Below are 25,048 nucleotides of genomic sequence, written 5' to 3'. Positions count from 1 at the left end.
CATCCCCCTCCACTGCTGATTGGTCTGAGAGGGCTGCCTGTTGCATGGCCCTGCCCTTCTTAGATAATCAGTGGCAAGGTGCAGGATCTCAAAAGAAACTGCCCTCTGGGCCAGTCAGCAGCAAGGGGCAGGGGCTGTACAACAGACAGCCCTCTGGGCCCTCAGCTGATCAGTGGTGAAGGGTGGGCTTGCCCTGAAAAGGCTGCAGTATTTTCTTCATGTGCCATGAGCAGCCTACAAAAATCTCTTTTTCTTGGTGACTATCAGTGAAGATCTACCTAAATCGTGACAAGTGCCTGTTCTGCCAAGGTTTTTCAGGCAAAATGCTGACTCATTCTAAATTAAACATATTTAATTTCATAGACTTAACTTAGTTGTAATTCAATTTAATATTATATTTTTAATGAATCATTAAAAAAAATATAAGAAAGACTTGTTTTAATGCACTTGCACATTACTGTAAATGGACCTGTCAGAGGAAAGCAGTTTTAGTTCATCCATCATTCAAATTATATCTTTGCACCACTCTCTACTGGCTAGCTTCACTGGCCTTTAATTAGCTGAATATTGTATGTACAGGAAATGCTAACAAGAATCCCTTGGAAACTTCAGAATCTATTGATGCATTTATGCAGTAGCTATGTCCAAAACACAATCCTGCATTTTCTGTTCCATTTCATGCACCTTATAGGTTAGTGGGTTCTGCAAAATACTTTTTTCCTGCAAAACACTTTCTTAATAGCATTGGCTCAGAATCTGTTTTAATACAGATTTTTTCCAATTTCCAATTTTAATTCAAAGCTGTATCTAAAATTGTTTAGTTTCTGTAATAAGCCACTAATATTGTAAGTGAAATTGTGGCGGGGGGAGGGCGGGGAATATTATCTTATTCCTTCCTAGCATATAGGGAACATTATAGGTGTCTTCACTGGCCTCATTAAATATTAAACACTAAACTGTGTTTTGGACTTCCTAATAGTGATTTACTTATACTGAAGAAACACTGTCTCCTGGATTTTGGGGGAGGATTTTTCTTTCCAGAACAAGGATTTTGTATCAAACTTATTGTAAGATAAGGCATGTGTTCCATCTTTTTAAATGCCACATTCATGTTAAGTAATATGGCATTTGAGTAAAGAACAGAGGATAACTCAAACTGCTTGTGTTTGTGTCGCTCCCAGTGTAGACCTCATAGAATGGAAGGGTAAAGCACAGGAGACCTTGAATTCTTCAGTGGTTTAGTATACTATAGGATCTCAAAGATTTTTGCTTGATAGCTAAAGCTCATAATACCACATGTGGCAAATGAAAAATTGAAGCGCAAAGTGGTTAAGTAGCCTTAAAGAGGTCATGTAGATAATTGTATCCTGACAGCCATTGAGTTAAAACTCCCTTGCCCGGTATGTTTCAGAATGCAGAATCTAAGCTGCCTATGTAACAGGAAGCTTCTTGCTGAACAGCCTTCCCTTTAGTGTTGTAAGCCTTTTATATCTTGGGGGTAGAGACATAAGTTACACATAAACCGGTTAAAAGCTAGAGACAGACATTCAAGAAACGGGAATTGATTCAGTCTTTGCAGGTTAGTCTAGCCTGGTGAGACTAAATCAGTTTTGTAACCAGACAGACATCTCAGAAATGCAGGCACATGCATGCAGTGGCTCAGGCTAGAAGCTGGGGGGCACTAGAGCAACCCTCCATTCACTTCTACAGGACTGAGCTGAGGCGGGTGTGACCAGGCCCAGAAGGATGCTCTGATTAATCCCAACCCCCTCTTAAGCAGCCCAGCAAGGAATGTTCATCATCCCTAACCCGGTGTTTATCAACCCATTAAGAAAGTAAAACCTCTCTCCATTTAACTAATGGAGCTCTTCTTAAACAGATCTTGCAAGGAAGGAAATTAAGCTACCTGTTGCTTACCTTCAAAAAGCCTGTCTGTCCATTGTCTCCTATGGCATAGATTGTAGCCAGCATGTGGTCTGCTAGCTGATGCTGAGGTGCCTGTATAAGGCAGAGGGAAGCAGGGAAAAGCCAGGAAGACGCTCTGTGCCTGCAAGTCGCTGCTGGAGCTCTGGCCGGGGGGGGAGCAGAGAACATCTGTTCTGTTACAAGGTTAAACCAGTTCTGAACACTCACCCAGTTTGTGTGTAATGCCTGTCCCTAGCCTAAGTAATTGCAAACTGGTTTAAAACTGTAACAGAATAGCAGTTCAGTGCACATAAACCAGTTGCAGAATGGCTGAAATGGGTTTAAAATAAACCTGGTTAAATGTAGCAATCAGAGTTAAGTGATTTAGGTCAAACTGGTTTATGACATTTCTGTCACAGACCCCTTCCTGGTTCAAGTTAAATCAGAGTCTCCCAGCATCCCGGCATTATGTAACCTTGGGCTGAACTGTGCTGTCTGCTCCAGAGAGAAGGTCTGGCCCTGCCCCTCTGCTTCCCAGGCAAACCCCAGGCTTGGGGCCAGTAAGTGGGGTTAAAACTTCCCTTCCCCTGAGTATGGAACTGCGCTGTTATGTTATTTTTACATATATATTTTTATCCAGTACAGGTTTCCCTTGCTTTATGCTGTACATGCATTCCTGGAAAATGGCACATAACTCAAATTCACATAAAGGGAACATACTTTACAATGTAACAAATAGGGATATATTCCCAGATCTCAACTGTAGTGACCCTCAGGCCCATTTCTACCAGATTTGCAAGTCAATTTGGTACTCACCAACAGCAGACAGTACACACAAGCATAGGGTGGCTGGGGCTAAGGGGGCTCAGTCCCCCCCAAATGTGGGGATGCAGGGTCCGGACAGCTGCTGGAAGGGTGGGGAGGGGCATGCACACAGCTGGGATTACAGTACAGCAGAGGCAACTGCTGCTGCGCTTTGCACCCAGCTGCAGCTGCCTCAGGAGCGGCACTGCTGGGCTTTGCCGCATCCCCTGCCTGCTCATGGTGGGACTTACATGGCATTGCACCACTCCCAGGGCAGCTGCAGTTCCAGAAGCACAGGCACCAGCTACACTGAGCAGTGGCTGTGGGTGCTGCTGATGAGTGGCTTCATGGCTCACAGCTCCCGGAGTGCCAAGCTGACATCCATGCTCGGCTACAGGGGCTGGCACTCCAGCCTGGCCTGGGCACCACCACCTGGCTCAGCCCTGCTAATTATTTTTTCTTCCTCCACCTACGGCATCATTCCCACAATGCACCACACAAAGCAGCTGACTGCAAGCTTCTACCACACTGATTGCATAAGAGTGAATTTACTTCGCCTATAACAAATGTTTGGTATAAAAAGCGTCATTGCATAAGAGTGAATTCGCACATACAGAGGGAAACTTGTATACAAAAGGTCTTCTGAGCTTGGGGGAGGAGTCTGGCCTAGTAGTGTGTTAGATCAAGGTGTAAGAAAGCAGATGCAAGTTTGTTATGGTTTTTGTCTTCCAAAAGGGCAGACTTAATAAGGCTGGTAACCCAGCTCACAATTTCACGCTAGTTCTGGTGCTGTGCTGGCAGTGACTGCACAGGCGCTGCGGTGCCCGCTGTCTGCCCCGAAGTGCACACGCAGTTGCTGCTGGCACGGAGCTGACACCGGAGCTGTGGAGCCCAGCACAGCTGTTTGCAGCCTGCTTGCTGCAGCTGCCCAGAGCCCAGACTGGCTACAAACAGCTGTGCCGGGCTCTGAGACCCTGCTATCACCAGGAGTGGGGGAGAGACTAGGGCTGCGCTGCCTCAGGCCCCTCCCCCACTGCCCACTCCAGGGCATGCCTGCATGTGCTGGTATGGAGCTGAAGCCGGAGCCCGGCACAGCTGTTTGGAGCCTCCGGGTTGCAGCTGCCCCGGCTCTGGGGAGCTGCTGCCACATGGGAGCCTGGGCTGCTCCCAGCAGGCAGCTGGGATGCTGCAAGCCCTGCTGGGAGCAGCCTGGGCTCCAGCAGCTACCCAGAGCCAGGGTAGCTACTGGCAACCACAGAGCCCGAGCTGGGGGGCAAGGGGCAACAGGGCTGTGGGGCAGGGGCTTTGGGTGGTGGGGCAAGGGGCACAAGCAGGGCATCCTGCCATGTACCCTTTGCCCTCATTACCATTTATGTGAGATGCAGGCGTTTCTTTGGGTGATATTTTTTCTTGGACCAACTGCGTAAAGTCAGACAAGTTTTCACATGCAAGACATTCAGGACTGAATATTGCCATGCTGGCTTCTCTCCTCAGACCTGAAGAAGAATGCATTTGAAAACTTATCTAACTGTATGCATGTAGTCCAATTAAAGAGATCACTCAAAGAAATCCTTGCCAACTATATTATAAGACACAATGCTGTATAAAAATTAAGGCTAGCAAGTGAATTTTACGTGCAATTAGTCTTTATGAAATTTTGGTTTTAATTTTTTGTCCTCCTTTTTGCTTTGTTCCTTTGTACTGTTGCCGCATAATAGATTGGCAAAGAAAAAAAATCCCAATATTAAATTACAATGGGAGGGCTAGATGTTTGAAGTTACTGATTAAAAAAAATAGTTTCTGTGGGTGGCCTACATAGGGAACTATCTCTGTGTCAGTAAAACTCTGTGTATCAATACCCTAATACTGAAATGATAGTGCTTTTTTTGGTTTGGGTTATATAAATATCAAAGCAGCATAAGCTTTGAATTTTCCCATGTAGGCAACCTTACATTATGGGGCTGAATCTGCCCCATGCTGGAAGTGTTTTAAAGTTGTTACCATCTAACAGCTGTTCTGTGGCCTATGTGAAATGTATGATGTCTGTCCAGTTCTACTGGGCAGATGTCCCCATCACAAAAGCTATTTCTAATTGGCAGTGATGAGATAGAAATCAGTACTTAAAGAAACTGAGATAAGTCTTTCAAAAGAGAGAAACACTAATGTGTGTTGATATTTATGGCAGGAGCTGGTAACTGCTCTATGTTTAAATTGCTTGCCACTTTCCTTTAGGGTAGGGACAGACATTACACACTAACCGGTTTAAGTGATCAGAAACTGGTTTAAACCTGTAACAGAACAGATGTTTAGTGCACATAAACCACTTTGAAAATGGCTGAAACTGGTTTGAGATAAACCTGGTTGAATGTAGTATCAGACTTAACTGTGTCTGTCCCAGACCCCTTGCTGGTTTTAGTTAAACCAGCCTCCCCATGCTCTCTGGGCTGGGCGGGGCTATCTGCTGCACAGCAGAGCTGGCCCCTGCCCCCCTGCTCCCTGGCTGCAGCCCTGGTAGAGACTTGTAGGCTGCTCCTCCCCTGCTCCCCCTTACTGCTCCCTGCTAAACAGGAATTCCCCCCTCCCCTCTGCCTTGCAGAGAGGTATCTGTGTATTGGATCATTTGCTGGATATGGTCCGTGCTGTGACAAAGACAGAATCAGCACATAGCGGTAATGTCCCTCTGTTGTTTTCTTAATGGGGTGATAAACAGTGAGTTAGGGGTGATAAACACTGTTTTCAGTTCCCTGCTGGTCTAATCAGACCATCCTGGTGGGCCCTGTGCTTTAGGGCTACTGTAGCAACCTCAGCTTCTAGCCTGAGCCACTGCAGGCATGTGCCTGCATTTCTGGAATGAAAAGAGAATGTCTATCCAACTCCATATTGGTTCAAGCTTTGCAGGTTAGACTAACCTGCAAAGATTGAAACAATTCAAGCTCAGGCTTTTTGAGTGTCTGTCCCTAGCCCTAAAGTCTTGTAGTCTTTTTAAGTAGCTCTGTCACCTGTAGTTTTGCATCAGGCTTTGGAAGGTTGAGAACAAATAGAAAAATGCCCTTTCTTTTTCCTGTGTAGCTTCTGTTGAGAGAGAAACAGTTGAAAAAGTTGAATAGTTTCCCTTCTCTGTCTTGCACTGTCCAGATTTTTTTTTAGCAAGCATGTAAAATCAGAGCTGAACATAAACATTCCAAGGAGCTGGAGCCACATCGTACAAGCAGCAAACCAGAGGAATGTCTGGGACCTGCCAGCAGAGCTGTAACTAAGGGAATCGGGAAGAGTGAATTGAATATTTTTTCTAGTGAACCTTAGGTCATGGCACAATGCCCTTTTCCACACTTCTCTCACTTGGAAGCATCACATGAGGCAGAAGTGCTCCCATCCCTTGGGGAAGAGGTAAATGGATGGACTCCTGGTAAACACTTTGCAGGTCTGCCACCTAGCAGCATTAGTCCACACCCCCTTCCTCACTGGAAAAAAGCCTTCTTTTAGCCATTTAAGTAGCTCAAACAGAGCGCTCTGTGCAATACAGAAAGACGGGGGGTATGATTGCTGGTGATGCACAGTTTCAGTTGTATTTTGATATTATTGTGAATAACGTTCAGAGCAGTAAGACATTAATTCCATTCATTGTAAGTAAAGAAAGGAATCTAAGGGTGCCCTTACACATTAATTTAAATACGTGGTAAGGGCCCTTAAAGGAAGAGATGTCTAGACATTAGGGCAGAGAAACATGTACTAAGAGCTCTCTGAGCAGCTCAGAGATCATTCTCATCTATCGAGGATTCTTTCTTGATGGCTTTGGGTAGCTTATATTGCAGTCATGTACAACTGATGCACAGGCCCAAAACAGTTAGGAGCAGTCCTCCAGTATCCTAGGAGGCACTGCTCTTAGCCACTTTAAATTCCCCCACAATGACAGTGGGGAAAGCATCTAAAGGTAAGAATTCCCACTTCTCTCCCATTCTGGGGACTTCCCAGCCCCTGGAGCTCCCCCTATCCATCCCTTCCACCCCACACCTAGGGCTCCCCCCCACCCCTTGGGATTCCCCTTCTGTGCCTTCACCTGTCCCCCAGGGCTCCCTCCCTGCCCCTCTGGACTTTCCCCCTGCCCACCACTCTAGACCTAGGGCTCCCCCTCTGCTCCTCTCCCTTCCCCCAGCCATCACAGCTCACCTGTAGTTTTGGGCACTGTCCCAGAGGAGCAAGCAGAGAAGGGCACCTGCCTGCCACCCCCACCACAAATGCTGTCCAGGTTGAGCCCAGCCCAAAGAGTGGTGGCGGGGTTGGCAGGTGGGTTCCCTTCCCCCTCCACCCCAGATCCCTGCTCCCCCCTTCCCTACCCTCCCTCTCCCCCCCCAGCAGCTCCTGGCTTACCTGTAGCTCCTGGTACTGTCTCAGCAGAGTGAGAAGAGAAAAGGAACCTGATGACTGCTGCCAGTGCTGCTCTCTGGGTAGGTTCCCCTTCCCTGTTTGTTCTGTCAGAAACTTCAAGTAAGCTGGGAGGACAAGGAGGGAGCCCTGGGGATGAGGGAGACAAGCAGTAGCCCTGATCCAGGCTGGCCAGGGGTAGCAGTGGGGGACCCAGATTGCAGGCAGGCAGGGGGCTCATAGCCATATACCTTCTCACCAACCCTTGAAAGGCAGGTCTGAACAGTGCATATTACAGGGGTGTTATTATATTTACTTAAATATACAACATTTCTTTTCCCCACAACTAGCATAGAGAAAAAGCTCTCATATTATAATTGCATACAAGGAAGTCTCACATCATACTGTCATTACATTTCTGCCAAAAGCAGCATGTGCTCAGTGATAGAAACCAGTTATAAAATTGAGTACGTGCAGCCAACACAGCATGATCGTAAAACATGTGGCACACATTGGGCAAATTGATGATGATAGACATGCAGATGAAAATCTACCACAAAAATAAGTTAGTGCAACTCATCTGAATAAGATATATAGTAGTGCTCATTAAGCACAGTCCTCCTCATTGCCTACTCTTTTTCAAGTCATGGTGAGCTATAACATTGCATACCCAGAATTCTTCTTTCAGATCTTCTCTCAGACTGATGTGTATGATTAGTGTGGCCCCAGCCTCCAAAAGATAAAGCCAGATCAGGTTGCCCTGCACTACGTCTGCATATAAATTTTTGGAGCATCTTAGGACTTCTGACAAGAATACCTGGTTCCAGGCATGGATGGGGACTAATAAGCATATGGATCCTTTGTGGAGGGTATCTCAAGTACACACACATACTGAGCACTGCTGAACTTACACCATGACTTAAAATGCTGTTATCTTGGAGGTAGGCAGCCCAATGAATGATGTGGCGTTAGACTAGTATCAAGCATTGTTTGCAGCCTTTTGGCTAAGATCAAGAGAGATAGGAAACATCTGAACTCCAAGGCTTCCAGCTCTGGGGCTTGCACATAGGTTGCCTACCTGGATTTGAGAAGTATCTGAGGCCCCAGTGGGTCTGGGAGGGAGGATACTTGTCTGTGTGGCTCTAACACTGGGCTTGACAATTGAGCTTTGCTCAGTCAGATTTTGGAAACTAACTCCTGGTCTTTGCCAAATTGAGTATGGAACTGATTTGGCCTTAAATAATGTTTGTGCTACATAAAAGTAGGTGCCAAAGTGCTGTTCAAAAGTGTGTTTATGGGGTACCTGTGCTAAAACTTGCAGCAGTTTTTAAAAAAAAAAAGGTAACGCATCAATCCTGGATAAGCTAAAATTAGTACATGCTAAGTGTAATGTGTAACAAAGCCCTAAAGCTTTCAGGAGTATCAGTTCCAGTAACTACAGAAGCTTACTTTGTGCTACAATTTCTTCCTTCAATTTCTGCTTGCATGTTGAATGTATGGTTTATCAACTAGCAAAGAACTGTCTGTATATATTTAATTGGTTTTGTTTTTTACTTCATCTACCAAATGAGATAAGTAGAATTGAGTGAAATTGCATGGCTTGGGTACAGAGACTGCTGATTTTTAAGCCTGATTCAGGGTTCTGTTAAGTTAGGTATAAAACTATAAGACTACACAGAATAGCATTGCAGAAGGAAGAAAAATATAATATTATTCATCTGTCAATATGCCTTTATTCTCTTTGCAATGGCTTAAGGATTATCAATTTGCCAAGCATTCAGATGCATTTAAAAGTTTAAACTAGTTACAAATAGGGAGAGAAACTTAATTTACTCAGAATAATTGACCGGAAACCTATAGTGAACCTTACCAAAAGAAAAGGGTTTTAAAATGCTAATGCACAGGCAGCTTCTATAACATTTACAATAAGTGTATGTTAAGACAGAGCCATTAATCTAGTCTAATAAGGAAGAATGCAAAGCATGGAAATATTCTGGGTAATGTTAGAGAAGGCTCCCATGAGCTTTGTGATAGATTTGTTTAATAATAATTTTTGGTTTTGCTCTGTAATGTTTCCTTTAATCTATTTCACCGTGTGTCTCTGTCTGCCAGCACTGATGAAACATCACCACCTGATGCTTTCCTAGGGTACAGGTCTGGAGTTGTTTTTCTACCCTTTGAATTTTGACTCCTGTGCTCTGTTGTCATTGGCGATGCATTTTTTTTTTGTTCCCCTAGCGTACAGCAAGATGTTTGAGGATTAAAGCCTGCTGCCAGGACATTGACAGTTGCTTGGCTTGGACCTATGTTTGAGGTTCAAGCTGCTTCCTTAGCCAGATGGTCAGTAGGAGGTCCAAGTGAGGGAGGCAGAGTGGTGCTGATCAGGAATGAGCAAGGATCAGGGAGCCAGAATCATGAAGGTGAGAGTCAAGCCGAGATCAGGAAGCTAGAGTCAGAAACTGCAGATCAACCTAGGGAAGGGCAGCCAGAGAAAATAGCAGGATCAGGAGCTGAGCATTGTAATCAGGAGTAAGCCAATAGCCAGGGTGAGAAGCCAGACCCAGATGCCAGAAGTACCAGAATAAGAAACAAATCTGGGACCAGAATCAGAGCTTACCCCAAGACTTGCAGAGGTGGTGGCGCACTGTACGCTCTCCTTGTTTCAAGGCTGTTTTTGGGATGGGGTAAGTTTCTTGCCAGCGCAGCCATCACCAGCTGGCTTCCAGCGGGATGGTTCATTTCAAGCAGTAGCAGTGGCTTATAGTTACAGTAGTTTCCTTTTAAAGGAACAGAACTTTTCAGCTCCAAAACAGTTGAGGTGTTTCTGTTTACAGTGAAAGACTCCAAGGTGATGCTTCATTTTCTAGAGGCTTATACACATGCCAACACCAGCCAGCACCCTTTGTGGAGCCCACAAAGGACTGCTGGGACTTCACAGAAAGAAACATCATTTGGCAACTGTATCCGTGGGTCCTTGGGAACAGGCAGAACTTTTAATAGATGGTTGAGAGATGCTGCACGTTTCCTGGATTTCCTTATTGTCCCTCTCTGCCCCCTTGGCTAACTTCTGGCAGGCACTGGCCTGAATTGCCACAGAGAGTTTTAAGGCCCCTCTAGACATTCCAGGTAAAGGCCTGGTAGGATCTGATGTGCAGTCCACATAGTCGCACTTCCTGCCGTGTCAGGTATTCATGGTAGGAGGCATAATTGTGGGATCTAGCATCATTGCTTATCATGGCTTATTGCTGGTGCAGAGGGAACCTGTGATAATGATCCTGGGCTCCTTCTGTATTGGCAAGTAGAAAGCCCCTACTTGCAGCCATGCTGGTGTCCCATCCCTCCTAGCCCTCCCGGTGGGGGGCCCCAGCTGCTCTTGTCCCACTTGGGCTAGAGCATGGTGGCTGCAGTGGCTCTGGCTCTCAGGCAGCAGCAGAGTGAGTCTGGTCCCAGCATAGGCTTGAGGGAGGAGGAGGGGATGCCTGAGGTACACCACCCCTGCCCTGGGCTGGGTCTCCCTTGCCACACCAGGCAGCCTGGTCACAGGCCCTCCTGCCCCTCTTTTTGGTGTCTCCCAGCTGTGCCGTCCCTATGAGTATGGGCACCTGCACTGGTGCTGCTAACGCAGCCATGCAGCTCCCTGCTGCCCCCAAAGGACACCCCTCCACCCCTGTCCCCTGGTGGAGGGGCAGGCACTTTCCTCCTTGCTCCCCTGCCCTGCCACAGCCTTGGCACCCAGCTACCCTTCCCCCAGCATTGGCAGACACCCCCCGCACACACACATACACACCCATTCCCCTCCAGACACTCCTAACCCACATAGAGCCTCCGTGAGACAGTCCCAAAGCCCTGGACCTCCAACCCCCACTCCCTGTAGACTTACCTGCATCCAGCTGCTGGGGCTGCTCCCACAACCCTGCCTTGCTGCATGCCTGCCATGTGCGCATGTGTGTGTGCCTGCAGCCTTCAGTTGCCCCAGGCAGCCCCTTGCATGCTGGAAGGCTGCAAAGCTGCAAAGGGAAACCTATGCTTTCCTGCATTTTTCTGGGACTTGCTCATGACCCTTTCAAATATTCTTGCAACCCACTTTTGGGTCATGACCCACAGGTTGAGAAACACTAGCCTAGGAGATCACACCAATGCTGATGCCATCCAGTTCACTACAGTTCTTTCCTGGTTCTTTTCATGGATGCTTTTCACAATGTTTTCCTGTTACAAGAGGTGTCCCTTCGTCTAACTCTGGGAATGATTGAAAAGGGTTTTCTGCAACACAGAGAGGGGTAGGCCATGACTATTGCCAGTAGGACCATTATCAGTATTTGGCCTCTCATCTCTTGGGCTGAGTCTCCATCAGTGTCTGCATATTGATTGTGGCATATGTTAGGAGAAACAGTCTAGCAGTGTTCGTTACAGAAACAGATGGCTAGTGAGTGGCAGTTCTTTCAGGCAGTTGGCAGAGGACCGCTGTACCATCCAGTGATTGTTCCTGACTCTTGTCTAAACACCCCAAATCAGACCTATGTCCAAATGCAGAGGCTGGTGATTTTAGGGGCCACTTCAGACTGTCAACCAGGATTTGCCCTTCTTGTGGCAGATTCCAGACATTACTGGATCTCATTGTTCAAGTAGAGACCAATGTCCATCCACTGTATAGCCTTCTACACCTGAGTGGCAGGAAATGTCAAATTGCACATCAGGTGCATGCCAACCTTACTGTGCTCTGTTTATTCATTTGCTTGGATTAACCCCTTGTATTCAACAGAAACTCATACAGTACAGAGAGAAGCTGTAATATTTGTAAGGTAAATGGAGGAAATGCACAGTGCTTACAAGCTTTTTTTAAAGGATATAAAAAAAAGAAATTAGCCTTCTATGTGGCTTATAATATGTGCAACCAGAATTGCCATTGACTTAAGTGGACCACTCTGCTGGAACCTGAATGAATCTTTCTACTGTGCCTTCTGACATGCATGTGACTTGCTCATAGAGGTTCTGCCAGGATGATGATCATGTTGTCCTGACAACCAGTAGCATGCTGTGAGGAAGTACTGTTCCAAATGACCACCTCCTGGATGTTTATCACTCCTTATTGAGTAATGTTTCCAAAATTAGACAGGCTCATCTGATTTATAATTGTTTGTCCTAGTGGTTTGCATTTTGGCTGTATTCATTTTTGCTTCTGAGATAGCATTCATGCTTCTTGCTATGATGCTTGGGAGAGACTACCTGCTGACCATCGTTATTGTGAATTATGAGGGTAGGTGCTACAGTTGATTATGCTGCAGTGGATGCAAATGTGTTGTAAATCACATAGAGTTTATACCTCTGTGTTGATCACCATCACCACAGCAGACATAACACTTTGAAATATAGTATCTGAAACAGGGTCTGTGATAGTGTTCTTTTCATTCTGCTGCTTAAAAATAATTGGAGATTGTTTGTTTATAATTCCTATTCCTTTGCTTCATTTATTTGGCATGTCTTTTTCTTTGTTTGAACTACAAAATATACTGGGGGAGAAGGCATGTCTATTAAGGTCCAAATGCTTGGCCCCTCTAAAGTGAATACCATTTATTTAGGCGTTAGCTTCAGTGATGTAGCACTGAGTCCTTAAGGCAGATTTGCCTGTTATTTTTTTTTGTTTTTCTTTTTTTGGAAAGTTAGGGCAAGAAAAAGGAAGAAAAGTTTCCTTAATGCGAGATTTAAAGTACTGTAAGGAGAAAAAATTCACAATTTTTATTTTTAGCTGTCTTCAAAATTTGTGTGTCCAGCAGGGAAAATAAGCAACACTGAGCTTTCTTATATGCCGAGTTATTTGTACCTTCATCCCTGCAAAGATGACAGTAACCAGTTTTTTAAGTGATCCTTTCCAATGTTGTCAAAATTCAGGACAAAATTTGCCCTGGGATCCCATTGTAGTCCTATTATTGGAAATCCTTGAAAAGTGAAACTTTTGTCAGACTCATTTTTATTTTTCAGATAAAAATTTCCCATTTGAATTCTTTCATTTATAATGCATTTATAACACACTACAATGTCAGCAACTGCACCATGAACTTACAACACTGAGCCTCCAGCAGTAAGGATTGTCCTCAGGCTCAGGTATCTGTTTTACCCTGGACAGAAGTGGATGGGTGAAAGAGAATGCGAAGTGATAATTTAGAGAATAGCTGTGGCCCAGACTAGTTTGTACTGAAAACTGAAGATAGAGGGATGGGACCAAAGGTGCTATCCGTCTGTAGGAAAAATGAAAAACTATTTATTTATTACAGTCAGAAGTTTTATATTTTAGGACACACGAAGCTAAGCAAAATAGGGCTTAATCCCTGATTTTAAACTCCTCCCCTTTATTCAGAATATCTACTCAGTAAAAGAACCATTATTATGGGGAAAGTTAAACACTGAAGCTTGGATAGAAACACAAATGTTATGGAATGGAGAGAATTCAGATCTATCATCCATATCTTTGTACAGCATGTGGATATTGCTTTTCAATAAGAATACTTAGCTACTATACATCAGTTGCTTGCCAGAATCTCTTTGTGCCTGCAGCCATTTGGTTTCATTTTATCATATCAACCTTCTTCTTTTTCCAGTAATTCTCCTTCCTAGAAATAAGGACCAGAGTCTCAGCTGGCATAAACTGGAGTAGCTACAGTGACTTCAGTGGAGGTGCACTAGTTTACATGAGCTTAGGGTCAGCCCTTAAAACATTTCTTGTACAGTTTTCAGTTGTGAGAAAGTAATTTCCCTTTGCTTGGAAGTAAAATGAGTCCGTTTTCCTGCTTAAAATACTTAAATTTCTCTTTTTATACATTATTGTGCTTTTGCTTCTCCTCATGAGGTAGCCAATGTTCTTCATGAATCAAGTTTTTTGATTCATGAAGAACATGAATCAACAAACTTGCCAGAAAGAGTAGGATGCATGCCAAAAAAAGTAGGATACTTTCTCTAACTGTGAGGTGATTCAGCCATAACAGCTTAGTACAGACAGTCAAAAAGCCTGAGGCTGATTCAGTTCAGTCTTTGCAGGTTAGTCTAAAATGCAGAGATTAAACTAAGAAACAGCTGGATACACATTTGCTCTTGATTCAGGAAATGCAGCCACATATCTGCAGTGGCTCAGGCCAGAAGCTGCGCGGCACTAGGGCATCGCTCCCTGACACGTAGCTAGCATGGGCTGTGTGTTTGCTTCCTCTTCCTGCTGTCCCCAAGTTCTCTGGGATTTACAGTCCCTAATCACAGCAGCAGGACTCTCCAGGTTTGCTTATCATCTTTTGCTTCCAAGTGCCTCCGGGATTTGTAGTCAGTCCATAGTCACAGCCAGCAGTAAGTTTCAGAAAGTTTAGCCTCAGGGTAGCTTTGTACTCAGGGAAAGGTGTATTTAACCCCCCTCCCTGACCCCAGACCCCAGCTGGGGTTTGGTCAGGGGGGAAGTTCCTGTCTTATCTTCCCCCATCTCCTCCCCACCAACCCTTCTCTGCTGGAGCGGACAGCCCAGCCCAGAGCTATGATTTAACTTGAACCAGGAACAGGGCTGGGACAGAAGTTTCATAAAACTGTTTTACCCAAGTCAGTTAAGTCTGATACTACATTCAACTGGGTTTATCTGAAACTGGTTTATGTGCACTGAGATTCTGTTCTATTACAGGTTTAAACCAGTTTTTGATGACTTTTAAGCTGATTCATGTGTAACTTCTTTCCTTAGCCAATGAGACATGTTATATGCATATATCTTAATTACAAAATTTCTTTCTTTATCTATGACCTCAGTGCCTTGATAACTATTGTTCTATGTCTTATATAACATTAATCCACTTGAGAAACATTTTAGCTTTGTGTTAACCGTCTTAGGAGGTATTGTTTCACTGTTCCTAATGCTGAAAACAGTTGTCCATTTATTGGCCTTATCTACCTTCAGCCTCACCACTGTGTCCCATTTTCATAGTTGCTGAGTGCATATGTCGCTGATGGTGTCAGTACTGAGCCCTTTGGGGGACAAGCAAGTTTTGCCCCACTGCACTGTCTTCCATGGATTAGAGCCCCCCCCAGGCTATGTTGCACACATGTCACTATTTTTTTCATAGATTTGTAGACATTTGGGCTGGAAGGGACCCCGGAGGATCATCGAGTCCAGCCCCTGCCCCAGGGGCAGGAGGTCAGCAGGGATCATAGGATCCCAGCAAGATAAGCATCCACCCGAGTGTCCCTGACCCATAGTGGGCATGGGCATCCCAGGGGACTGGTGAAAAACTGACGCAAAGTACCCATTTAGCAAGTTTGCTCTTTCCTGGGTGTCTGTTGTCAGTTGCCCCATCTGGTTTAGCAGGGGTCCAGCATTGCCCTTGCTTTTCCTCTGGCTTCCTACATATCTAAAAATGACTTTTTATTTTCCTTGATATTTGTAGCTAGCTGGAGTTCCATCACAGCCTTGGCTTTCCTGATTTGCTCTCTGCAAGTCCGGACTAAAGCAGAGTATTCCTCCTTGGTGGCAGTTCCAGTCCTCCATCCTTTGTAGGTCTTCTTTTTAAGATGCAGGAGGTCCGCCAGTTCCCTGGCGAGCCAAGGGGGCTGCTCTGCTCTTTTGCTGCCTTTCCTCCGAGACGGGATAGACTTTGCTTGCACATCCAAGATTGCTCCGTTGAGCAGCAACCACTCATCCTGAACTCCGCTCTCCATTGGGTTGTGGTCTTCTAAGGCCTCTGTGACAAGTCTCCTTAGCTTGTCAAAGTTAGCTTTCCTGAAGTCAAGGATTTCTGTATTACTGACTGACTTGCCAGCTTTACAGCAGATGGTAAAGGTGATCAGTTCATGATCACCATCACCCAGATTCCCTTCTATTGTTAGGTTGCTGATTAGGTCATCCCCGGTTGCCAGTACAAGGTAGAGCAGTGCTTTACCTCTTGTTGGCTTGTAGACTTCCTGCATCACAGAGACATCATCCACATGTGAGAGAAAGTGCAACTGCTCGGATTTGGCCAAGCACTCTTCCCACAACATGTCTGGGTAGTTAAAGTCTCCCATGACAGCCATATACTGGGACCGTGTGGCCTCAGCCAATTCCCTGGTGAACTCCTAGTCAAGGTCTTGCCTTTGGGTAGGGGAACTGTAGTAGACCCCCACCATAGTATCCCCTGTGCCATGTTCCCCATGGATTTTAACCCAGAGGGTCTCAAGTCATCTACCATGGGTGCCAATGTTGGCTTGCAGGGAAGCGTAGCTTTCCTTGACATAGAGAGCTACGCCCCTGCCCCTTTTATCCACTTGATCCCTCTTGTACAGGGTGTAGCCATCTATACCTGTGGTCCAGTCATGGGTTGCGCAGCTCCATGGAGGGCTGGACCAAGTAGGTGCTGGGGGGGGGGCATGACCCTCCTTGGCCTACTTAGCCCACTCCCAGCTGACTAGATCCCTCCTTCCATGGGCCTTTGCTTACCTGCTGGCAGGTCGGGGCTTGTCAGGGGTCTTGGGGTCGCTGCTGGGGTCCCTGGGCTCACTGGGGTGCAGTGGGCTTACACCTCGCATCCCAGCATCTCGCACCAGAGCCGGGACTCTCCAGCGCCAATATTGAGGCCACTGGTTTTTCATCTGTTTTTCATATGTAGAAATCCTGGTTAGGTGTAACTTTGATGTACTCAACCAGTCTTATGGACCAATTACAAATCAATTATTCTTTATAGAAATGCCTGTGTGAGGGCACACAGCCCTCACTCGTAATCTGCCCCTGCTTTGTGTTTGTCTCATTAGATTTTGTGAAGAGTTGTCAGGTTTGCTAATCACAACCAGTTTTATAGCAATTCTTTCATGTTTTGGTTATTTGCGCTTAATACTTTTTCCTGGTACAGAAACTGGAAGTGTCAATAATCTGCTTTCCTTGTTAAATAATTACCATTTACTTCCAGTCTTCTGTTGTTGTCTTTTCCGTGAATAATGCATAAATATGCTAGTTATAGTATGGTTCCTTATTAAATGCCTAAAGAATATGGAGTTGGATCCTCTTCCATCCAGCAGTTTTGGTGCAGTTTGTTACCCAGGTGGCCAGGTGTATTTCTGGCTTTTATTGTTTTAGAAAATACCCTGTTGTTTACCCTGACTTGTCAAACATGGCATATCCATCCTATCATCTCTTCAGTGTTATTGGCTACCACTAAACTCACAAAGGAAAAAATTCTAAGCTTATTTATTTTAAACTACATTCACACTTTTTCTACTAACATCAGTAGATTTACTCAATATAAATATAATGTAAAAGAAGTAAGAATTTGGTCCAAAGTATATAAATTGCTTTTGCTAATGCTGCCTCATCTTACTTTTGCTGCATCATTTGTTTTATTTTTAATTAGAGATATGTTATTTTACCACCCTTTATTCTCTCTCTTGCCTTTTCTAATCAATCATAACCCATTTTGTATCTTTGTACTTTTCATTAAGTTTTCCTTATGTTCTTCATACTATTACATTTATTTCCTTCATTTTCTTTTCCCTGTGCATTCCTTTCTGAAAGTGATGCCTTCATGCCTTGAGGGATATCCTTGCCATGGAAGGCACAGACCAGTTTAAACCAGATAAAAGCTTCTGTTATTGACTATTTTGTCACAGTTAGCCTTTTAAAGTCTGAAATTCTGCCTGGGAATGATGCAAGGGCTGATCGCAGACAGGTATGCAAACCAAGTTGTGATTTGGTACAAAAATGATAGACCACTAGCATATCTGAAGCTGCAGACTAAGTCTCACATTAAGGTCACTGACCTTCAGCTTTAGCCTTGGGACAGTAGTGATGGATGGAAAAGCATGTTCATGATGCTGCAAAATAATGAGAAAGAAAATTGGCTCCATTTTCTCCATTTACTGGCCTATCACAAGAGATCCTACTGCCTGCTGTAATTTTTATCTGTTTCTAACTGAATGGAGAGTACAGAATGATTCATGTATGGCAGCAATTTGATTGCTACCCTTTCTCTCTGAAAAAGCAATATAAGGAAACAATAAAAATATCAGTCTTTACAAAGCAAATGGTCAACAAATGTGCATGCTTCTTACGGTATTGTTTAGCAGTACTGTGTTTCCATCTTGTCGAACAGCAGCAGCATTTCTACATTAGCTCAGTACTTGCTACTATAATCATTCTAACTTGATATAAAAATTGGATTCTCAAATTTTCTAATCATGTTGCCAAACACAACTTCTAAATTTATAGGCTATAGTATTGAACTGAGTTTATTATTGATATACATCAGGTCTGTGGTAGAGGCTGACAACTGCTGGGAAGAGTTATAAAGCAGCATTATGTTATTTTATGTAGGCTTTTATTATACCTTGCACTTTCCAGATACAAAATGCTTTGTTCAAGTTCAAATGTAAATACAGTTATACTTTCTGAATGTTTGTCCTTTTGTAATGGTTGGCTTGTTAGTGGTTTCAAAAGAGTGAATCAGAAGCTGCTTGATGCTCAGTGGAGCTTTTTTCAACTATCATTATGCTCCGTCTTTATTTATACTAATAGTAGCTTGAAAACAGTATGGGTATTCATCACAAACTTCCCTTTTTAACCATTGTTATAGAGTCAAATGCAAACACTGATTTTTGGGTAGAGAGGATATCAGAAAGGAAGCCTTCATAAAGTTTTGTTGCTTCTCACATTTAGTTACATGGTAAAGGCAGGAATTTGGCCTTTTTAGATGAGGAGTTTTTGACTGAGGGTGGGGGGAACTGAGAATGTTAGAAATACTTACGTTGTATTGACTTCTTATCAGTTTGTTCTCTTCTCTCTCTTTTTAAGAATATCATTAAGTCAATATTTGCAGAGTTTTAAAAAGAGCATTATAATCAGTTTCAGGTACTGTGCTTGTTCCAGAGTTCCCCTTCAGCTTACTGTGAGTTTCATCATTACATTATTTTACTCTTAATTTCTTCCTCCCTTTGATTTTGTGTTAAATACCCAAGCAAATGGAAAGGAGAAATATCCCCCAAATATCCCAGTTTATACGGGATAATCAAATAGGCGAATTCCTTTGAGTTCTATAGATCCCACCACTTAGCCCTTTTAGAAGGATGCAGCATTCCTACTATTTGGCCACCTCTGCTGGCTGGTACATGCTGTAGAAGACGACTACCTCCATCTCCTCCCTCTCCCATTTAGGCTAAATATAGAGGTTCAGAAAACTCGAGTTGGAAGCGCTCTAAGTTTTGCACTTTTCTCTAAATGCCCTTGGTTAGGTCAGGAGGAAACAAAATAGACATCCCCTGCTTCTGTGTAAGGGGGAAGCAGGTTGCCTGCACTGGCTGATGCCAGCAAGCTGTGATCACAGAAGCAATTGTCCCACCAGCTGGGCCACCACTGATTTGCTAGCCCAGCCCTCTCTCCAGCACCACCCTGCCTCCCAGCCAGTTCAGTGGCAGCCAGGTGCCTCCCCACTTGTGGTGCTTGACTCATGGGTGGAGGAGGGGGCTGGGCTCGCATGGTGGTGGCATCTGCTTCCCCATCAGTGTACCATGCCCAGAGAAAAAACCCTGAGCTCTAGGGACTGCAGCAGCCATGATCCCTAGGAACCAGGTGCTTCACACACTCACCCCCCGCCCCCCAAGCCCTAGGGATTGTCTGCTATGATCCCTAGGGTTGGTTCAGGGCTGCATGAAACCCCTGGACCCTGGGGATCACTGTTGCTGCAATCCGTAGGGCTCAAGGCTGCGTGAAACCCCCGGAACCTAAGGAATGTGACTGCCACAATCCCTAGACCTTGGGGTGTATGAAACTCCTGGACCCTGGTGATTGCAGCTGCTGCAATCCCTAGGACTTGGGAGTGCATCAAACCCCCTACCCTAAGGAAGGCAACTGCCATGATCCCTAGGGTTAAGAGATGTGTCAAATCCCCAGATCCTAGAGATCATGGCTGTTGCAATCCCCAGGGTTTGGGGGGATTTTCGTTGGGCATGGTGCACTAGTGGAGGAACAGATACCCCTGCTCCCTGGGTCCAGTCCCCCTTCTACCTACATGAGCCAGCCCTCACCGGTTGGGGGAGCCACTGCCTGACCCCCACTGATGGCAGGTGGCTGTCAGCAGTGCCAGGCAGTGGCTGGGGTGGGAACACAGATGCCCTGCTGTGAAGATCCCAGCTGGGGTGAGCCAGGGCCAGATTGAGGGGCTCAGTTTCCTACCTCGCTTGCCCCTGTGCTGCTGCTGGCTGAGCTGGAGAGGCAGAGGCTTTGCTGTCTGTGCTCTGTGGCAGCCTGGCAGTGGGGTCAACTCCACTCAGCCAGAGCAGATGGGGGAGGGTGAAGGCTAGCTTCCACACCCTGCAAGGGGAGGATGGGGTGAGCCACGGCCAGATTGAGGGGCTCAGTTTCCCACCTCGCTTGCCCCTGTGCTGCTGCTGGCTGAGCTGGAGAGGCAGAGGCTTTGCTGTCTGTGCTCTTTGGCAGCCTGGCAGTGGGGTCAACTCCACTCAGCCAGAGCAGATGAGGGAGGGTGAAGGCTAGCTTCCACACCCTGCAAGGGGAGGATGGCAGGAGGCTGCAAAGCATCCTGGTATACTGGGAGACTGTGACCTAACTTGATTTGGGAGGGAATCTGGGATAGAAGTTCAGTAGACTGGTCTAACCTAAACTGATTAAATCTGATAATTACATCCATTCAGCTCTATCTTAAACTGGGTTCAGCTATTTTGAAACCACTCTGAACTTCTGTTCTGCAGGTTTGGACTGGTTTCCCATCACTTATACTGATGTATGTGTAATTTCTGTCCCTGACCTTAGAGTCTTGAGCTCCAGGGACTGCATACAGGCAGCAGCCCTCATTCTCCAAAGATGCCTGTTGGGCTTTACTACTGCAAACTGGGGGCAGCAGATAGGAACAATTGAACCCATTTTTTTGTACCTTTTAATTGTTGCTTTAAATGAAACTGAGCTTGTTTCACCTGTCTTTAAACCCCAGCTCTTAAAATTTCATGTTGTCTGTCATTCAAGATATCTTACTTAGTCGCTTCCCTTTTTCTCTTTTCTAGATTTTGTTCAAGAATAAAGCCACTCTTATCCTTAAAGAGTGTAGCTATACAAGGAGGTAGTATGGAAAAACTAAGTTATACCATATACCAAAAGATTTATTCTAGGATAGTTAGACTCCTCAATTCCCCCCATGCAGATGAGGCCTTAATCTTCAGTCTTAGGCAAACTTCCACTGGAAAATGCCACAACTTTATTCTTGTGGCATGTCCTTTCATATAGATCTACTTAAATTAGTTCAGCTACAAGTCTTTAACAGTATTGACCTTTAAATAGCCAGCAGGTTAAGTCTGGGAAGATCAGTGGTGACAGATTTGAAGGGATTTTTTTTCTTTGCAATGAAATTATGGTAAAGTATTTTTTAGACCCAATGAACAGAATAATTCTGAAAACCAGAACTGGAAACCATAATTGGTCATGGTACTCCAGCATCGATCAAGGATAAAAAATATGAAAATGTAGTTATTGTCTGTTGCTTGGCCTGGCCTTTCTCTAATACCCTAGAATGAATTTTGATAGTATTTATTACAGTGGTTCAATTTAGGGCTTTGGCACAGGTTACCAGTATAACATCAGAAATCTGTGGAAGTTTGTGATGTCATAAATTTATGGCATTTTTAGAGCAGTCTCAGGTGAAGGCTTCATGTTTTTTTTTTCACACCTGCATGACTGACTTGCTGCTGCTGGGCAGGGGTGTGGACAGGAGCCAGGACTCTGTTTCTCTTCTGTGGTGGGAGCGGAGCTGGGAGAGTGGTATGTAGTTTGGAGGCAGAGCAAGCAGCATGAAGCCTATGCTGTTGACCAGTTGCATGTTCTCGTTGCCAGGGGGTTGGGGGGCGGGGAGGGGTGTCTTTAGCCAGCAGGACCCAGCCAGAGTGGAGGGAGGGAGGGGAGAAATCTTTAAAAAACTGTTTGAAGTAGGTGAGGGGGAATAAGAGAAAGGAAAAAAGATATTAAAAACTTGCTTGTGTCCCAGTGAATTGGGACTGGGTTGGAAGGGTGGGAGTTGGGTTGAAGGTAGCCAGAGTCATGCTGGCTTGCGTGGAGGGCTGGGGAAGGGGAGGAAAAGCCTGGGGACAAGGCTGGCAACACTTGCTTGTTGTCATGACAAAGAACACACATAAGGGCAAAATTGAGAACCAGCATGCCTGCTGCATGGCATAGAGCACGTAGGGCAGGGCTGAGAAACAGTCGGTTTGTGGGGCCAGGGAAACTGAGGCACAGTGAAGCTTCCCCCACTGTGTGGTCTCTGGTTAATTGAGTCCCCACAGCTCCCTGCGAAGCAGGGACCCCAGCCAAGGCGACCATGCAGCTGAGACAAGCAAACAAACAAAACAAGCACTGTCTCCTATGAATTAGAGCCACAGTGGCTCCGTGCTGAGCACAGAGCCCCTCAGGCAATGAGACCATGCAACTGGAGACCACTAGAGATTTGGTAGGTGGGAAGGAGTAGAGTAGTTGGGACCTGTGGATTCTGGGATGCTGGATAAATGAAAGTAAGACATTTTATTTGCCTAGAACATCCATATGCTATCCTGGGCAAAATGAATCAAAGATAAACCTCACCTGTTGTGGTACCTCTCTCAAACATTTAGAGGGTGCTTATGGTGGTTTAACACCCCTGAATTAATGATTGCTTCTGTTTTAAATGGCTTGATGATGTTTTAAGGTAACCTGTGCCAAAGCCCTTACTGTTTAAGATAACTCATTCTAAAACCTGTGGTGGTTATTCTTGCCTATTTCATAAAGAAGCCTGTAGAGTAAAGGTCCCTTTAATAATTATTTCTTCCAATAGATCATGGCTCATTTTGATCTACTGTGTTATAAATAAACCTACCCAAATACAAAGAAATATATATTTGCTTTATGCAGTCAGTCCATAAATCTTCATGGCTGTAATAAAGTTGGTTTTATTACTATTGTAAAAGCAAATAAAATTGTGGTGGGGTGATATAAATGACATTGAAATAAATAATAACTGGTTGAAACAACTTTTAATGAGGTTATAATCCAACAGACCTTTAAAAATGGTTGTCTTATATTTAAAACTACAAGTCAGCATTACTTTGCTAATACATTTCTTGAAATGACATACAAGGTAATGGCTCAGAAATAACCATGCCTCTAAAAACAGCAACTTTACAATTAAAAATAGACCTTGATTTATCTTTATATATTTGGATACATTGAACCAACTTTCATTCTTATGTGCCCACCATGAAGGAGTTTGGACTGTTTTCACCAATAAAGTTTGCTCATCTGTGTCATCATCTGTGTACGCTCTCTTCCACCCACCGGTTAGTTCCTACCAGCTGCCCTTTGGTAAGGTTGAAACAGCTCACTATCTATAGCGTAGTTTAGCTTCTTCTATAGTTGCACTGTAGTTACTTTAATTGGGTTTTTCTTTAATCTGATCTTCCTTTCCTTGTGGACTGACTGTAGAAGGAAGCACGTTGTCTTAGTTTGTTGTGGTAAGTGACACTAGAGTTCTGGCTCTGCAGCTGACCTAAATGAAGGGCAGATCTAGTACTATGATTGCTTAGAACAGCGGTGAATGATTTTAAGGGACAGCGGCTAGGGTCAATTGGAGCCTGAGTATGCTAAGCTAATGCAAGTCATGCAGTGTACAGATAGGAGGAAAAAGGGCCCCCCCACAAGTCTAATACCAGCTTTGCGTAAGAGTTGTATCCCATCTAAGTGTGAAGTTTGCAAATCACTTCAGAAACATGTAATAACAGCTAAGGAGTCTCAGTTCAAATCTAGACAACTCCGTGAGAGGAACATCCAACTTAGAATTGATTCAGGCAAAAGTTATTGAGAATACCTCAAGAACTCCTTCGTGAAAAAGCAGTCAGTTGGCCACAGGCAGAAGACAAATTCTTCCTTTGACTTATTTCTTCCAGCAACCCCTGTTTTAATAATTCTGGAAGAGACTGAAATTTCAAAAAAGGAAAGCCACTTCTGCTGCTTCTCCAACAGGTCTACACACCGAACTTCATGCTAGGTTGAGGGTCTTGGATTAATTTACTAGGATGTCCCCTTTCTCTCCACCGTAGTTCTTGCCTTGCCCTTTTCAAGAACTTGACTGAAATTATGACTGAAGAGTGGATCTCCTAAGATCATTCAATTCTAGCTCATGTTTTTAGGGACCATTCTCACAGGTCCCTCAGGCAAATCCTTTACTTCAACTTGAATACCATAAATCCCTGGGGTTTAGGGCAGAAAGTTGCTCGTACTTCCTTTTCTCAAAAGAGAAAGACAGATGGTGATATATGCTAGATTTCAGGTGCCGCCTCATATACTTACTGGTACATTGCATCAGACTTCATGGTGATTCTTGGTAGGTCACATGGACTATCCTGTTACCCTCAATCAGTGATTTTTTTTTAACTCAGCAACCCTCATAATGGCAGTTCTTTGTTTTCCTAATGTCTTGACTTCAGAAAAATAAGAGAGCAATTCTCTTGCAAAGAACTTGGAAAGACAACAGCAGATCAGAATGCTTTCAACACTAAAATATTTAAAATATCTGGGTTTATCTTGTGAATTATGTACATATTTGCACAGCTAACAGTGTTAATATTGCATCCTGGTTGAGAATCACTTGGTTAAGGAAAGATAAGAAAGTGTTAAATTGCAGGCAGCACTGGAGGCAGAAACAAACTTTGAGTGTGAAATAGAATAGAACAGATATTTGAAATATTTGGCATATTCTTGGCCTCAGTACCAAATCTAAGATGTTGACTCTTAAGTTGTAGTCTGCTTATAACAGATGTGAGACTCAGAGTTAAATATTACCTTAGTCATGTAGCTGGAGGTCTCCAGAGCTCTTCATTCTCAGAATTAGCTCATCTTAGTGTAGGAGCAGTGAATAATATTAGGTGACACCACTGGAAAAGCATTGTCGCTTGCACTTGCCACCTGGAATAGTATGCTCAAAAAAATATTTACATCCATATTTAAATGAGGAGAGACAGAAAA

General features: G+C 44.5%; 1 protein-coding gene across 15 annotated transcripts in view; it reads left to right on the top strand.

Moving 5' to 3' along the window:
* APBB2 (amyloid beta precursor protein binding family B member 2) overlaps positions 1-25,048 on the top strand; it is a 373,280-nt gene that overhangs the window by 228,619 nt on the left and 119,613 nt on the right. The gene's annotated exons all lie outside the window — the stretch shown is intronic.

Source organism: Crocodylus porosus, unplaced genomic scaffold (genome assembly GCF_001723895.1).
Source record: "Crocodylus porosus isolate Cpor-Errol unplaced genomic scaffold, CroPor_comp1, whole genome shotgun sequence".
NCBI classification, from domain to species: Eukaryota; Metazoa; Chordata; order Crocodylia; family Crocodylidae; genus Crocodylus; species Crocodylus porosus.
This window is presented reverse-complemented; position numbering and strand designations above follow the sequence as displayed.